The sequence below is a fragment of the Artemia sp. Qi Xiang Cuo genome, chromosome 2, assembly GCF_049724085.1.
Source record: "Artemia sp. Qi Xiang Cuo chromosome 2, ASM4972408v1, whole genome shotgun sequence".
Classification (NCBI taxonomy): domain Eukaryota; kingdom Metazoa; phylum Arthropoda; class Branchiopoda; order Anostraca; family Artemiidae; genus Artemia; species Artemia sp. Qi Xiang Cuo.
In genome coordinates, this window is record NC_142795.1 from 93,403,456 (window position 1) to 93,420,142 (window position 16,687).

A 16,687-nucleotide genomic window follows, 5' to 3' on the forward strand; every position below is an offset into this window, starting at 1 on the left:
AACAATGCCGTAAAAAGTCGCTGTTCAGTTAAACTGGACAGGTCTACTTTAGACCCATTTTTTACTCAATTAAATGTTTTTGATATTTAGAATCCTCCTGATTGTACTCTCCCGGGGACAACAGTGATTTGGAACTCCAATTAAACTCATACACAAGTGGCGAAGTTCCCTCTGATATTAGTTTGTTATAGTCTTTGGTCAAACTTTGGTCTTATGAATGGCAAAACCTAGAAAAAGATATGTTGTACATAAACATAGTTTTAAACAAACCGAATTAATTTGAGTACTTAGTCGACATTTTTTTCTTTTCTGTGATGTCTGGAAATGGCATATCTCGGTTGTTAAAAATCAAACTCGGCTATGTGACATTTCTCTAAAATTAGATTTATTGCCTACTACTACTACTAACAACTCGCTGCAGCACCAAGCCGGATGAGGCCATCAGAGCTACGTACGCTTCTCTTCAATCCCAATCTATTCAAGGGGTTCCGATTTTCTTTAAATCTTTTCTCACGATTTTCTCGCATCCTATTTATAAACGATCCGCTTTCGTCTGGCCCTATATGGTTGACTAGCAAGGACATTTTTTGGTAACCTATCATCCTTCGTCCTCGTCTGCAAACGCGTCCAAGCCATCTCATTTCTACATCTCAATTATACAAGTTGGATCGATTAGTTAAGCGTCGACAACATAGAAGCAACTGAAAACAAGAAAAAAAAACAAATGAAAAAGAAATAAGTCATTCTGTTGAGAAGTAATGGCGTCTAACGCAGATTTGGGTTTTATGATTAATTCAATCCTTGACGATTTTCTATGACTGAGTTTTGGCTTAAACTACTTTAAACTGAGATTTTAATTACAGAGATAGTTTTAATATTATTCTAAAATGAGCCTAGTGTGAAAAATTGTAACTCGGTCATTTAATATCACCAAGAGCCTAAATCAAACAGTTCGTGGTAATGAACTGTAAGTAAGGAGCCACCCGGCTCAATAGCAGCCGAAACTAAAAAACGGAATATGATACCAATAGATACATCAAAATAATGAAATTTTTATTCTGATTTCAAATACATAAGTTTCATGAAGTTAAGTCTTACCCATCCAAACTTACGCGCCTGAGAAAATGTGCCTTATTTTCGAAAAAAGAGGGGAAAAAAACCCAAAGGTCATAGAACTTTAAAGAAAATCACACCATCAGATTCAGCGTATCAGAGAACCCTACTGTAGAAGTTTCAAGTTCCTATCTGCAAAGATGTGGAATTTTGTATTTTTTGTCAGAAGAAAGATCACGGATGCGTGTTTATTTATTTTATTTATTTTTTCCCGGGGGTGATCGTATCGATCCAGTAGTCCTAGAATATCGTAACAGGGCTCATTTGAACGGAAATTAAAAGTTCTAGTGTCCTTTTTAAGTGACCAAAAAAATGGAGGACAAATTGGTTCCCCTCCCACGCTCACTTTTTTCCCGAAGTCACCCAACTAAAATTTTGAGATAGCCATTTGTTCAACATAGTCGAAAATTTAATAAATATGTCTTTTATTATGACTTGATCCCCCTGTATACTACTTTTAGTTGGGTTTTATATTTAATTAAATAAAAAAAAACAAGTTTTTTTTTTAACTGAAAGTAAGGAGCGACATTGAAACTTAAAACGAACAGAAATTATTCCGTATATGAAAGGGACTGTCCCCTCCTCAACGTCTCGCTATTTACGCTAAAAATTGACTCTGTCTTACAACTTTATTTTTTTAAACAATAAAAAACTTTAGTCAAAACTTTAGTCGGTGATTTTTGGTCATTTTAAGTTTCATTTTACACTTCAAAGAGGCAAAATAGTTTCATTAAGTTTCATTTTACACTTCAAAGTGGCAAAATATTAAACAGCTGATTTTCTGAAACGATTGCAGCTTTCTTTTTCTTCTAATCTTAGTACTTACTGTTCAAGACACATATAGTTTTCAGTAGAGCGCCAATGACACAGTAAGCTTTACACTTTTACAGTTAGGGAACGGTGTAGTTGCCAAACACTTACGGGGATTTTTGGTCATTTTAAGTTTCATTTTACACTTCAAAGTGGCAAAATATTAAAAAGTTGCTTTTCTGAAACGATTGCAGCTTTCTTTTTTTCTAATCTTAGTACTTACTGTTCAAGACATATACTAGACTGTTCAAGACAAATATAGTTTTCAGTAGAGCACCAATGACACAGTAAGCTTTACACTTTTACAGTTAGGGAACGGTGTGGCTGCCAAGCACTTAGGGGGATTTTTGGTCAGTTTAAGTTTCATTTTGCACTTCAAAGTGGCACAATATTAAACAGTTGCTTTTCTGAAACAATTGTAGCTTTCTTTTTTTCTAATCTTAGTACTTACTGTTCAAGACAAATACTAGACTGTTCAAGACACATATAGTTTTCAGTAGAGCGCCAATGACACAGTAAGCTTTACACTTTTACAGTTAGGGAACGGTGTAGCTGCCAAACACTTACGGGGATTTTTGGTCATTTTAAGTTTCATTTTGCACTTCAAAGTGGCAAAATATTAAACAGTTGCTTTTCTGAAACGATTGCAGCTTTCTTTTTTTCTAATCTTAGTACTTACTGTTCAAGACACATACTAGAGTGTTCAAGACACATATAGTTTTCAGTAGAGCACCAATGACACAGTAAGCTTTACACTTTTACAGTTAGGGAACGGTGTAGTTGCGAAGCACTTACGGGGATTTTTGGTCACTTTAAATTTCATTTTACACTTCAAAGTGGCAAAATCTTAAACATTTGCTATTCTGAAACAATTTCAGCTTTCCTTTTTTTCTAATCTTAGTACTTACTGTTCAAGACACATACTAGAGTGTTAAAGACACATATAGTTTTCAGTAGAGTGCCAATGACACAGTAAGCTTTACACTTTTACAGATAGGAAACGGTGTAGTTGCCAAACACTTAGGAGGATTTTTGGTCATTTTAAGTTTCATTTTACAATTCAAAGTGGCAAAATAGTTGCATTAACTTTAATTTTACACTTCAAAGTGGCAAAATATTAAACAGCTGCTTTTCTGAAACGATTGCAGTTTTCTTTTTTTTCTAATCTTAGTACTTACTGTTCAAGACACATACTAGACTGTTCAAGACACATATAGTTTTCAGTAGAGCGCCAATGACACAGTAAGCTTTACACTTTTACAGTTAGGGAACGGTGTAGTTGCCAAACACTTACGGGGATTTTTGGTCATTTTAAGTTTCATTTGAATATTTAATTTAATTTTTACTCGTTTTGATGTTTATTTATTAATTTATATTAGTACCTGTTATATGTTTGTTTCTTATGATTGTTTATTTAATTTCTTTTTGTTTTGGGTTACATTTATTCTTTAATAGTAATTTCTGGTCATTTTGAGTCTGAACTACTATAGAAAATGATTTCTGCTGGTCTTAAAATTATTATGGCTCTTTACTTTTCTTTGAAAAATTTCTTTTATGGAAAGTTTTTTTCAATTAATTAAGAGACAAAGAGCTCAAAAAGAAAAAATTGTCCTCCTTTATTGACATCACGACAAAATGCACTTGAATTAGACTATGCCCAAAGCTTTACACTTTTACAGTTAGGGAACGGTGTAGCTGCCAAACACTTACGGGGATTTTTGGTCATTTTAAATTTCATTTTACACTTCAAAGTGGCAAAATATTAAACATTTGCTTTTCTGAAACGATTGTAGCTTTCTTTTTTTCTAATCTTAGTACTTACTGTTCAAGAAACATACTAGAGTGTTCAAGACACATATAGTTTTCAGTAGAGTGCCAATGACACAGTAAGCTTTACACTTTTACAGTTAGGGAACGGTGTAGGTGCCAAACACTTACGGGGATTTTTGGTCATTTTAAGTTTCATTTTACACCTCAAAGTGGCAAAATATTAAAAAGTTGCTTTTCTGAAACGATTGTAGCTTTATTTTTTTTTCTAATCTTAGTACTTACTGTTCAAGACACATACTAGACTGTTCAAGACACATATAGTTTTCAGTAGAGCGCCAATGACACAGTAAGCTTTACACTTTTACAGTTAGGGAACGGTGTAGTTGCCAAACACTTACGGGGATTTTTGGTCATTTTAAATTTCATTTTACACTTCAAAGTGTCAAAATATTAAACATCTGATTTTCTGAAACAATTTTAGTTTTCTTTTTTTTTCTAATCTTAGTACTTACTGTTCAAGACATATACTAGAGTGTTAAAGACACATATAGTTTTCAGTATAGTGCCAATGACACAGTAAGCTTTACACTTTTAAAGATAGGAAACGGTGTAGTTGCCAAACACTTAGGGGGATTTTTGGTCATTTTAAGTTTCATTTTACAATTCAAAGTAGCAAAATAGTTTCATTAACTTTCATTTTACACTTCAAAGTGGCAAAATATTAAACAGCTGCTTTTCTGAAACGATTGCAGTTTTCTTTTTTTTCTAATCTTAGTACTTACTGTTCAAGACACATACTAGACTGTTCAAGACACATATAGTTTTCAGTAGAGCGCCAATGACACAGTAAGCTTTACACTTTTACAGTTAGGGAACGGTGTAGTTGCCAAACACTTACGGGGATTTTTGGTCATTTTAAGTTTCATTTGAATATTTAATTTAATTTTTACTCGTTTTGATGTTTATTTATTAATTTATATTAGTACCTGTTATATGTTTGTTTCTTATGATTGTTTATTTAATTTCTTTTTGTTTTGGGTTACATTTATTCTTTAATAGTAATTTCTGGTCATTTTGAGTCTGAACTACTATAGAAAATGATTTCTGCTGGTCTTAAAATTATTATGGCTCTTTACTTTTCTTTGAAAAATTTCTTTTATGGAAAGTTTTTTTTCAATTAATTAAGAGACAAAGAGCTCAAAAAGAAAAAATTGTCCTCCTTTATTGACATCACGACAAAATGCACTTGAATTAGACTATGCCCTTACTACCCAGGACCGCCGAAAAAAAAGGAAGAACCAATATAAAAAATATAGCCTATACAACAAGACAACACATTATAATTTTGACAAAAATAACTTTGTTTGTAAATTGTCCTCTGTCTTTCATCTAAATCGTGTTAAAGGGGCCATGTATACACTTTGGTCTTCCAGACCTACAGATTGTAAATATTTTCTTCATTCTGATTCAAATAAGGTAGGCCTACAACAAGTTTACCATTCTGCTAAAAAGTTGATAGTTGAGTGAATAATTTTTCGTTTTGAAGGTCGTGTAATAGGGCAACAGAGCCTCATCCTGTATATGCGTATTATCTCATATGAGAGGTGTCTATTTTTGTATATTTTATTGGGTATATTTGTCTCAGCACTTGGACCAACGCTGAGGGCCTTTTTCCTATTTTAAGGTTGCGTTCTCTTGAAACAGACGATTTTGCAAGAAGCCTTCAGCTACAACTTATGCCGAAAGGACAAGAAACTTCTATCTTTTAATTCACTAACTTCAGATTACGTGGAAATTGTTTAGAGGGATAGATTAATATGCTTAAAAAAGGAAAATATTGCTTTTTCAATGCACTTTTCACTCTTAAAAAAAGAGAAAAAACACAAAGCAATTTTATAAAATTCAATTCGGTGGATTAAAAAAATGCTGAATCAAAGCTTCCAAGTGATAACAAAATTGTCAATTAACGCTAACACACTAACGGTGCTTTCGCACTACACTGTAGAAACTTTCACACTTGCGTTTTGTTATCTCACAAAGGAAATATTATCCGCAACATAGGTAGTACCCAGTTGAATCGATCATTACATAGAATTATATGTTATGCAAGCATGTAAAGCTGTGGAAATGTCAACATAGAGACAACAAAATAATCTGCCGGATGAGCAACTAATAAATTTTGGGCATAAAATCATAAGCTTTTCCAAGAAGGCAGTGCATTCTTGATAAGAGTTTACATCTCCTGTAAGACAGGACTTTTTAAGTGTGAAAGAGTGTCAGCAAAAGTGTCCTCTATCTCATTTCTACACAATAACACAAGAATCTTATCTTTGCTTGTAAAGTTCAAAACTAAATTCAACCATGCCATCCTTCCCCTTGGATATGTTTCCGATGTCAATTGAGTTAAATCTCCCCTTGATATTTATCTGAAGGAAGTCGTGAAAAATTTTGGCCGAAATTGTATTTTTTTGGGGGGGGGGGATATAGCCCCCAGATCGTAAAAATGAAAAATCAAAAATTCGTCCCTAATTACTAATGTGAAACTATTATTAATGAATAAATGTTAACCGTTCATTATGTTTGGACTGTATGTATATCCATTAAATTTTTGCATAAAGACATAATTATACACAGACACACAAAAGTAGTCTAATTTGCATCCAATTTGCTTTCAAGAGTCTCTGTCTTGGATCAAAGGGAGCAAAAAAGTTGATTCCGAACCTGAGTTATCGAATGATAATTATCTCTTAGTGATAGCACATTAAAGCCACACACATTAGCGATAATACATTAAAAAAATGGCTAAAAAATTGAAGAGAAAGCATGAATATATAGTTTTGGCAAAACATTTTCTGTATATCAAACATATCCTAAACATATCCCAAACATATCTCCTCTCTATGAGTGTTATCGTTGTTTTGCGGCATTCAAAACAGCCGGATCTTTCTGTCCACCTAGGTATACAATCTTATGGATGGGCTGGTGAAGTACGGATTGCCTGTCAAGAGCTGGCACTATCTCTGTCTTAAGTGTTGGATACACAAAGGCCTCTGTTTAGACAGATTAAGATTGACTAGAACAATTGGACTTGTTGACTGAAGATGTAAGCTGCTCTCAAAATCCTTCTGTCAGTGAATCTCAGTGAAGGATTAACTATTCGCCTGCTTTTGCCAGTAGATTTTTTGGACGTACTTTGAAAATACTTTTTAAAAGAATTCTGTCAAGCAGGTGCATTTGAGACTCTTCTTCATCTTTCAATATGGTCTGTCATACCACCATTGTTAACACGAGTTCATTTATGATGATGTCCATTTTTAGGGGAGGGGTAGAAGCTCCTTAAAATAAGTGCATGACTTACAAATATTGACGAAATCCTCCTTACATGCTGAAGACCCCAAATAGATTTACAAATTTAGTTTTAAGGAATAAAAGAAATTACTACCATTTACCAACCTAATAAATTTAAGATTAGACATTTTAATATTAAAATCGCAACACCTTAGTGTAATATATATACATAAAGGTCTAACCATTTTTCGGGAGGGGGGGGTAGTAAAAAAATTGAGAGTCCAATAATACAAAAAAACAGCAAATTGTATTCTATAAAATGAAAAAGAAGTGCCCTAAATTCAAGAAAATGTAAGACTTCAGGGAGATCCAGGCACTACCAGCCCCCCCCCGTGTACGTCCCTTCATAAATATATATATATATATATATATATATATATATATATATATATATATATATATATATATATATATATATATATATATATATATATATATAGCGAAGGGAGTAAAATTAGTAAAAAAGACAAGTATTGTTACACTTGGATATCCATCATACGGTCTCTCTTTTGGAAATTAAATAAAAAAACAAGTTTTTTAAACTGAAAGTAAGGAGCGACATTAAAACTTAAAACGAACAGAAATTATTCCGTATATGAAAGGGGCTGTCCCCTCCTCAACGCCTCGCTCTTTACGCTAAAGTTTTTTATTGTTTTAAAAAATAAAGTTGTGAGACAGAGTCAAACTTTAGCGTAAAGAGCGAGGCGTTGAGGAGGGGACAGCCACTTTCATATACGGAATAATTTATGTTGGTTTTAAGTTTTAATGTCGCTCCTTACTTTCAGTTTAAAAAACTTGTTTTTTTTATTTAATTTCTGATCGTTTTTTAGTTAATGCAGCTTTTATTTGCATAAAAATTTTACTTTTCTTTTGCTAAATGGATGTCTTTACAAATTAACTTACGTAACTAACTTCTATATTCGTATATTTTTCTTCTGGCAAAAAATACAAAGTTGCAGATTTTTGCAGATATGAGCTTGAAACCTATGTAATAGGGTTTTCTGATACGCTGAATCTGACGGTGTGATTTTCATTAAAATTCTTTCACTTGTAGGGGATGTTTCCCCCTCTTTAAAAAATCGAGTAAATTTTCTCAGGCTCGTAGCCTTTGATGAGTAATACTAAACTTAATAAAATTTATATATTTAGGATCAGCATTATAAACACATTCTTTTGATACATTTATTGACATCAAAATTTTGTTTTTAAAAGTTTCGATTAATATTGAGCCGTATCGCTTGTTTTTTTATTGTTTTTTTTTATTACGTATATGTTATTACTTATATGAAGGGGTTCTCCCCTTAGTCAATACCACGCTCTTTACGTTAAAAGTAAAAAAAAATTTTGATTCACAAACCCCTGAATCACAAAGGCTGTTTAATTAGAATAGATAGCTATTTTGAAAGCACTAAAAAAAAACTGTAGCGTAAAGAGCAAGGTATTGACTTGGGGGAGAACCCCCTCACATACGTTATAATTTCTGTTCGTTTTAAGTTCTAATATTCCTTCTTACATTTCAGTTGAAATAACTTGTTTTTTTTATTTAACTTCTGATCGTTTCTTAAATAATGCTTGGAAATCCGGCGCCCCCTTCATAGAAATGTCCCTTACCCCAAAGAAACATCCTCCACGGAAATATTCTCCAGAGTAATCCCCTCCTCTAGCCCCCCCCCCTCCAGAATAAATCCTTCCTGAAAATGGTTGTATACTTCCCAATAACCAATAAATAATACTGGCAAGTCCGGCGCCCCCTTCATGGCAATTTCCCTTCCCCCATGAAAACTTCCTTCCTGGAAAGTTCCGTCCCTCTAGCGCCCGGCCCGCGCCGGCCCCCCCCTACCCGACAAAATCTCCTCTGAAAAAGTCTGGATACTTCCCAATAACCAATACTATATGTTAACATTGAGTAAAGTTCATAACTTTCAGCCCTCCCGCTGGGGACTTTGGAGGACCAAGTCATCCCAAAAGACATTTTTATCATATTTTTGACCATGTTGAACAAAATGGCTATCTCAAAATTTTGATCGGGTGACTTTGGGAAAAAAATGAGCGTGGGAGGGGGCCTAGTTGCCCTCCATTTTTTTTGGTCAATTAAAAAGGGCACTATAAATTTTAATTTCCGTTCCAATGACCCAGCCCACTATTTTATATGACCACTGGGTCGTTACTAAAACCCCTGGGAAAAAAAAAAAAAACAAGAACAAACAAAAAAATAAAAACGCATCCGTGATCTTTCTTCTGGCAAAAAATGTAAAATTACACAGTTTTGTAGATAGGAGCTTGAAACCTCTACAGTTGGGCTCTCTGATACGCTGAATATGATGGTGTAATTTTCATTAAGGTTCTATAAATTTTAGGGGGCCTTTTCCCCTTTTTTCAAAAATCAGCCAAATTTTCTCAGACGCGTAATTTTTGATAGGTAGCACTAAACTTGATGAAAATTATATATTTGAAATCAGCATTGAAATCTGATTCTTTTGATATATCTATTGGTATCAAAAACCCGTTTTCTAGAGTTTCGGTTACCATTGAGCCGGGTCGCTCCTTACTTACAGTTCGTTACCACGAACTGCTTGATATATACATGAAATTTGGAAACAAATCTTAAGTGGAAGGCATTCTTCTTTTAAAGCAGCTTTTTTGCACTGAAATATCTGTAAAGTATTTTTTTCATGCATTGATAAATTAAATTAAGGTAATGAACTTGGGTGGTAATTTGAAACTTGTAAGAGATGAATAAACTTCTGCCTCTTTTTAATTAAATAAGAATATGCACTTTCTCATTAAGTCTAGTGCTTGATACCCCAACCCTTAACTAAAGAAAATAAATGATAAACGGGAACATAATTTTTGTAACTCTAATCAGACTTGTAGATGACCTTTCGGGTGGAAGGCCTATATACCTAACTTTAATGTTTCTAAATCTATGGGGTTCTATGACACGAAACTTCTTTCCCAGCATTGCAAAAACCGTTAAAAATTTAAATCCTTCTTGTTTGCAAATTTATCTAAATAGTTGACGTGTTTTTTCTTTGATGTCACTTAATATCTTTTAAGTGCAACACCGACCAGTTATGGCGACATCTGAATTTAATTACTTGACTAAGTTTGTTTAAAATTGTATTTAATTCATAGCAGATATAAAACCTGAAGGATTTATTGTAGCGCTACTTGTCATGCAACAACCTTTACGATTCAATGGCTAAAATATTGAATTGAGAATTTTGTTGTATTGCATATTCCATTATGACATTTAGGACCATTGTTACATTTAAAATATTAAGTCTGTTAAAAACAAACAATAAAAAATTTATTTGTAGCTCGCTGTACAACGTATGTAAATAGTAGAGTAACACAAAAAGAAAAGAAACCAAACATGCACATACATGATCACATATGTAGCCTACAACGCTTATACATGCAAAATAAAACAGGCAATTTGATTTGAAATATTGATGGAAATATTTAGTGCCAAGCTTCATATTCGTGGGGTGATAGGGACATATAAGTAACTGAGATCGTGCTACGGGCCTAATTATTTTATCTTCGTGGGGGGGGGGGGGGGAATTATTTTATCTTCGTGGGGGGGGGGGGTACTTCAATAAAATTCAAAAACAGGTGAGTTATTTGGAAGTACAAGAAAAAACAAGGACATTTTTTGAGAGGTATGGAAGAACACGAACCCAAAGTAGCCCTTCCCATGGCCGTATTCAGGGGGAGAGGGTACCTGATTTGAACCCCCCCCCCGCTTCCCCGAGATATTTTTCTGACTCGTAAAAACGCAACAAAAATGGATATAAACAAATTTTGTATGTGTTTTTGAGGGTTTTTATGTAAACCCCCTACCCGAAATTTTTTTTGGGGTAAAACCCCTCCGGCAAAAAATCTTGGGTACGGCCTTACCCCTTCCTACCTATTTAACTGGTTAGAACTCACTAATTTGAACTAGAAATAAAACCAGATATGTGAGGGGGGTAGAATGGGAGAGGGCCACTCAACCCCAAGTAGCGTCCTACAGTTAGAATTATCTAGGGCATACAAATACGAAGCTGGTGTACGTAAAGAAGAAGGAAAAACAGATATAACTTAAACGAATTGTATTCCCTTTACGCTTGGCCCTTTCAGTATTCTTTACTTTTCCGTGGCGTTTATCTTAAGATAATTTTAAAATTAAATAGTATAAGGACCCCTGAGATGTCAAATATACCTTGTTTCTGTTATACTATGAAGCATGAAGAAGTACATTAGCGCGTGTCCTCACACACTCAGGCTATCATATGCAAGGGGAAAAGGGGTTATTTGGGCCCATACACATCTCGAATTTTCAAAGCTTCATGGATTATTACTTTAATTCACCAGATTTTTCAGAGCATCCTAAATAGGATTTACTACGGTACTTTTAATGTGTGCAAACATATTCACATAATATGTGCAAAAAATAATGCCGTAGTCCTCGGGCCGCAAGTAGCCCCGCAAGAAATCTTCTATTAGTAATTCTGGGATCATGGGAAAGGGATCATGGGAAAGATCATGGGAAAAAGGAGCATGGCCGCATCCAGGATCTTTTTCGGGGAGGGGGGCTTACAAAAAAATCTTCAAAAAGGCATAAAAAATTAGTTTATACTCATTTTTGTTATGTTTTTACGAGTTGGACAAACATTTAGGGGGGAGGGGGTGGGTTCGAACCCCTTTTCTGGATACGGCCTTACAAGGGAGTATCCATTATTTTGATGGGGGAAGATTTTACAAAAGACTTTTCAAACCGCATCAAAAATTCGTTTATACGTTTTTGTTATTTTATTACGAGTCGGACAAAATTTCTGCTTTTTTTTGGGGGGGGGGGGTGAAACTTGACCCATCCCTAAGTTACGGCCTTGTCATTGAGCAAAAACTTCAACCATATAATGGAAAATAAAACTTTGACTATTCATAGATTCCCGTTCTATAGATATTCAAAGTATGTTTTAAGCAACATGATAAATAACTTCATAAAATCGTATAATCGAAACGTAAATTGTCGTAAAACTACCCAAAAATCGGGCTCACGAAATGTGTCTTAGTTGCTAATACGAGGGACGCCCCAGTTCTAAAAAGTGTGCAAACCTGGTGAAAAGTGTGACACGTCTGACTCAAAGGGAGCATCTGACTCAATGCGTCGAAGAACAAATCGTAATCCAAGGTTTCAGCTTGGTGGTGGAGAATAGAGTGTGTGACCCCTTGTGCTAAAGATGACAGATTAGTTCATCATGAAAGGTGGAAGTAGAAACAAACATAATTGTTTTCCGTCTTCCGTTCTTTTTTTCTTGAGGGACTTTTGGTCTGACAAGATGGTGTAAAAGATTTCAAATATAAGGGTATCAACTGATATTGATACTCCATGATACTGTCAAATTCATGCGTCAATTGATAAGGAATATAGGTCGAGGCTTAGTCATTTTTGCTTGAAAACCAAACTATTTGACTTGATAAGGAAGAGGAAAGGCATTTTGGCAAGATTAAGTGATATTTTGATTATAGTTATTGCAACTAAAAATTTAACATCCTGAACTTTTCGGAAAGCCAATTCTTTTTTACGGGAATTTCTGTTCTGTTGCATCTGACACAATCGCAACGCGGAAGTAAAAGAGCTGTTACTTAATGGGTTTCAAAGAGCGAATTCCATGCAGCTTAGGGTAGTCACATCTTCTACAAAATAAAACTAGTTGTATCTGTAACATTATCTATAGATTTCTCAGAATCGCTACCCGCTTTGACTGAACACTTTGCCGAAACAAGAGACATATGGTTTATACTGTAAGGAGCCTACATAAAATAGACAGTGCTTTGCTTAACAATTAGTAAAAATAAAGTTTTCTTTATTTTAAACTAATCTCTCATTAGCTTTTTGAACTGTAGATACATTCAAGATCCCCTATCAATTAAAAAAAAAAAAAAAAAAAGTATTCGAGTTAAGTATTCGAGTAAAGCCTTTGTCGATACTGTATATTCTGTCAACTGTGTTACATAGGCTACATTTGTTTTTTGGCGCAATAAACTTGCATAACATTGGTGAAGGGGCAAAATATATTTTTCTAAATCTATGGGATAATCTTTCAATGGGAATGTAGGAAAAATCCATTTATCAATGAAAATATCCACAAGAAATGTATCATTCAAAAGTAAAACCCCTGTCGAGATATATTGGGGCAACATGCACTTACATTTAAAAATTGGATCGGTACATTCAAAAATTTGGTCGATAGGTATTTCCTCCAAATAATAATAGATAATTTTGTTTTGTTTTATTTATATTTAAAGTAAAAGTGACATTTACACTTAAAGAAATATAAATCATACTATATTTGAGGGGGCCTGCAACTCCTTTAACTTCCCACTCCCTTAATAGACGATTAAATATATAAAAAAAGTTTTTTTTAACTGAAAGTAAGGAGCGACATTAAAACTGAAAACGAACAGAAATTATTCCGTATATGAAAGGGGCTGTCTCCTCCTCAACGCCTCGCTCTATACGCTACAGTTGACATCCCCTTTCAAATACGGTATAATTTCTGTTCGTTTTCAGTTTTAATGTCGCTCCTTACTTTCAGTTAAAAAAACTTGCTTTTTTTTTATTTAATTTCTGAATATTTTTGAATTAATGCAGCATTAATTTTGGCTCACCGCACATGAAAAATTAAAACGAAATTTGCATATTAATTTTACTTTTTTTGGCTAAATGGCTTTCTCGAAATTTTGTTCTGACGCAATTTACGTAACGACCTTCAATATTCGTATGCTTTTATTACGTATATTAGAGAGTTCGCCCCCTAGTCAATTCCCTGCCCTTCACGCTAAAGTTCGAATTTTGTTCGAATCATTAACTCGTGAATCACAAAGGCCGGTTAATTTGAATACATAGCTCTTTTGAAAGTACTAAAAAAAACTTTAGTGTAAAGAGCGAGGTCTAGGGACTGAACTCCCTTATATACGTAATAATTTCTATTCGTTTTAGGTTTTAATGTTGCTCCTTACTTTCAGTTAAAAAAAAACTTTTCAACTGAAATTTTTTTTTTAAATTTAATTTCTGATCGTTTTTTAAATAATGCTGGGAAATCTGGCACCCCCTTCATAGAAATGTCCCTTCCCCAAAGGAAACATCCTCCATGAAAAGATTCTCCCCGTAACCCCACCTCCGAACCCCCCACGAGAAAAAATATCTCCTGAAAATTTCTGTATACTTCCCAATAACCAATATTAAATGTAAATTAAATAAAAAAAACAAGTTTTTTTAACTGAAAATTAGGAACGATGTTAAAACTTAAAACAAACAGAAATTATAACGTATATGAAAGGGACTGTCCCCTCCTAAACGCCCAACTCTTTACGCTAAAGATTTTTATTGTTTAAAAAAAATAGGGTTGTGAGAAAGTCAAACTTTAGCGTAAAGAGTGAAGCATTGAGGAGGGGACAGCTCCTTTCAAATACGGAATAATTTCTGTTCGTTTTAAGTTTTAACGTCGTTCCTTACTTTCAGTTAAAAAAACTTGTTTTTTATTTAATTTTTGAACGTTTTTTAATTGATGCAGGTTTTGATTTTGGCTCACCGTACATAAATAATCAGAACAAAATTTGCATATTAATTTTACTTTTATCTGGTTAAATGGCTTTCTCGAAACTTGTTTAATTTTATTTACGAACGTTTTTATTAGTAATAAATATACGGAACTTACAAATTAACTTACGTAATGAACTTCTATATTCATATATTTTTAATACGTATATTAGGAGGCTCTCCCCCTAGCCAATAACTCGCTTTTTAAGCTAAAGTTCGAATTTTGTTCCAATTCTTTAACAATGACCCCTTAATCACAAAGGCTGTTATTTAGAATAAATAGCTCTTATGAAAGTACTGAAAAATCTTTTGGCTTAAAGAGCCAGGTACTGACTAGGGGGTGAACCCAATCATATACGTAATATTTTCTGTTCGTTTTAAGTTTTGATGTTGCTCCTTATTTTCCGTTGAAAAACTTGTTTTTTATATTTAATTTATGATCTTTTTTTTAAATAATGCTTGGAAAGCCGGCGCCCCCTTCATAGCAATGTCCCTTCCCCCATGAAAACATCCTTCATGGAAAAATCATCCCACATAACCCCCGACCCACCCACCCCCCTCCCCCCACTACCAGAAAAAATTCCCCTGAAAACGTCTGTATACTTCCCAATAACCAATACTGTATGTTAACATTGGGTAAAGTTCATAACTTTCAGCCCTCCCCCCGGGAACTTCGGGGGATTAAGTAATCCTAAAGGACATAGTTATCATATTTTCAACCATGCTGAACAAGATGGCTATCTCAAAATTTTCATCGGGTCACTTTGGGAAAAAAAGGAGCGTGGGAGGGGGCGTAGTTGCCCTCCAGTTTTTTGGTCACTTAAAAAGGGCACTAGAACTTTTAATTTCAGTTCCAATGAGTCCTCCCACGATATTCTAGGACCACTGGGTCGATGCTATCATCCTTGGAAAAAAAATAAAAATAAAATAAAATAAACACGCATCCGTGATCTTTCTTCTGGCAAAAAATGCAAAATTCTATATTTTTGTAGATTGGAGCTTGAAACCTCTACAGTAGGGTTCTCTGATACGTTGAATATGATGGTGTGATTTTCATTACGGTTCTATAACTTCTAGGGGGCCTTTCCCCCTTTTTTTGAAAATCAGCCAAATTTTCTCAGGCTCGTAACTTTTAATGGGTTGGACTAAACTTGATGAAACTTACATATTTGAAATCAGTACTAAAATTTCATTCTTTTGATGTATCTATTGGAATCAAAAACCCGTTTTCTAGAGTTTCGGCTACTCTTGAGCCGGGTCGCTCCTTACTTACAGTTCGTTACCACGAACTGTTTGATAAGCTCTCTTAATTTTAATTTAGATTCTACAACCGAATAATCTATAAAAAAAAAAATCGACACTGTTCAATTAGCTGGAACCCACGCGATATATTATATAGGGAAGATGTCAAATGGGTTTCTTCAATAGAGAATTACATTGCTGCGTTTACAATATTTGAAACTTTTGTTTCATGGGGTTTATGGGGAAAAAGGTATCTACCCCCCCCCCCACCCCCCTAATGTGCAAATATTTAGCCAAAAATTTTTTCTAAACTATTATATTTTCATAATATTTTGATTTATTTCATGAGCATTAACCAAACTTCACTTCTCGCGCGGGTCCCAGCTACTTGAACAGTACCAAAAAACCTCCCCTCTGACTTAAAAAACAAAGAGGTAGACTTAATATTTCTTTATTTATTATTCTTGAATTTAGACTCTAACCCAGTTAAACACCCCGACAAAACTACAAAAAAACAGGTGTTCTGAATAAAAGTTGATTGATAATAAAAGATACGACATTTACACACAAAAAATCAATTTGAATGCCTGCTTTGTCAGCATTAGTTCTTTTTTCAAATAATGGGGATTAAAAGACGCAGAAGAAATCCTTGGGAAAAAAGTAAAATTATGTGGGAACAGAGTAATTTTATTCTTCTTAAAATTAATTCTTGAATTCTTTTATTCAATTGCTCACAAAGAGTGACTTTTTGTTATTATTATTAAGAGAGGGAATAACACGTCATGTCACCTATGATTTATACAAATAGCTTAT

The 16,687-nt window shown here is 34.0% G+C and overlaps 1 protein-coding gene across 1 annotated transcript in view; it reads left to right on the forward strand.

The window, feature by feature from the left end:
• Positions 1-16,687, forward strand: part of LOC148955824 (uncharacterized) — a 162,855-nt gene that overhangs the window by 114,296 nt on the left and 31,872 nt on the right. The window lies entirely within an intron of this gene.